The 1737-nt window shown below is 39.5% G+C and overlaps 1 protein-coding gene and 1 long non-coding RNA gene across 2 annotated transcripts in view; both read left to right on the top strand.

Annotated features, from left to right (window-relative positions):
- On the top strand, positions 1-756 carry LOC103364310 (uncharacterized). Its single transcript, XR_520540.1, has 3 exons — positions 1-40; positions 433-518; positions 655-756. It is a non-coding gene; the product is annotated as an uncharacterized LOC103364310 (long non-coding RNA).
- LOC103364329 (peroxisomal N(1)-acetyl-spermine/spermidine oxidase-like) overlaps positions 1-1737 on the top strand; it is a 25729-nt gene that overhangs the window by 16423 nt on the left and 7569 nt on the right. The gene's annotated exons all lie outside the window — the stretch shown is intronic.

Genomic DNA, 1737 nt, shown 5'->3' with positions numbered 1-1737 from the left:
TGCTGACTGCGAAGTCATCTACCTGGTGTGGAACGATGAGGTCTGTTGTGCAGCCATGGACCACAGAATAGATTTACAAGCACAGAAACTGTGATCAAAAATCAGGCTTTGATCGATTTATTGTGCAGCACATTAGAAGTTTCTGCACCACTTTAATGATATGATTACATTATCATGCATGTCTGACACTTTTAAAAGCTCCCTGTTCTCATCAAATATACGCCACCACATGAATCATTTCTTCATTGTTTCAAAACAGCAGTAAAGATGTTATCTTCCTTATTCTCAATTTGCAAATTACATAATAATACTATAGGCTCCAGCGCCCCTGCGATCCTAGTGAGGATTAAGTGGTGTATAGATAATGGATAATAATACTTCATTGATACTTTGTTAAACATTAACTTTTGTTTTTGCCCTTTGTGTCTTCAGGAGGATTTTTCAGACCGTGTGTCTGATATATGCAAATCCTGGATAAAGAAGATTTGTGTATTCACTGTAATCAAACCTTCTGACAGGTCAGCAACATTTTAGTCACCTAAACAGTCACAGTTCTTCTCTGTAATGTTTTATTTGCCATTTAAACATTAAAAAAAAAAAAAAACAGGGTCATACCATATTTTCCTTTCTTACATATTAAATTCTCAATTGCAGCCACATTCTCTGCGGCTGGATTTCTGGGCATGAGGCTGAGTATATGGAGACGCTTCCTGATGACCAAATCATGCGTTCCATCACAGAGCTCATCCATACGTTCACAGGTGAGTCTCACATCTGTAGCTCTCCCCACCTTAGTATGGATGAAGATAGAGAATGAGATGTTTAGTTTTTCCATTTTGTAGAATTACAAAACTGCTTGACGAACAGAAGACAGTAACATGAAGTACTTTATATTAAATATGTGAAAGAAAAATGAGACGAAAGAGTAACGAAGAAGTCAAATTTAAACCTGTAAAAGAGGTTAAAGATTTGAAATCTCTGTATGCACAAACATTTTTTAACGGCATTTCTAAAATGTCTTGTTATTATAATGTTATAAAAAGCTAAGGGCAACCCAGTAGTTGAGCAGTTAGTGTTCATGCTACATCGGCACAAATGCCGCTGGTTTGAGTCTTAGCTGAGGACTTTTTCATTCATGTTGTTCCCCGACTGCCTTTTTCCACATTTTCTGTTTCTCTTCACTGTCCCTATGAAATAATGAGTCAGAACGTTAAGTCTAAGTTAGTGTTACATTAACTCTGATAGCTTTCCAACTCAGAGCAATGCTTTATATAAACATATGTCAAAAGCTGGTAGTCATGCTTGTTGTAGCTAAAAAAAAAAATCAGCTTCAAGAGCTGGCCACTGTACACATGGTAGCTGCTTTTGATTGAGAACACAGTTTGGCCTTTCCTGTGGTGCCACCTTCTGGCCAAACTGTGTATGTTGCATTCAGGAGGGAATTTATAGAATCTGCTTTTTAGGACAGGGCTGCCAGGTGAGCATATTTAGTTATTGGGTTTTATTGTTTATTTGGTGGAGTTACTGCTCCGCCTATAAACAGGCTGGCTTTCTGAGCGTTCGCTTGCTCTCACTCGTGCCTCCAGTCCCGCTCACCTCACAGGCTCCACCTTGATGCGGCACACCTCCGACCTGTGCGTGCTCCCGACTCCAGCTGATATGGTGTCTGGTATCTTTTTGTACCAGTTTTTCTCGTTTGACCTGGTGGGATCAGCCATCCTGTTTTTGTTCGGCTGT

The sequence above is a fragment of the Stegastes partitus genome, unplaced genomic scaffold, assembly GCF_000690725.1.
Source record: "Stegastes partitus isolate 25-593 unplaced genomic scaffold, Stegastes_partitus-1.0.2 Scaffold741, whole genome shotgun sequence".
NCBI classification, from domain to species: Eukaryota; Metazoa; Chordata; class Actinopteri; family Pomacentridae; genus Stegastes; species Stegastes partitus.
The sequence above is the reverse complement of the archived record's forward strand: the minus strand, read 5'-3'. Positions and strand labels throughout refer to the sequence as shown.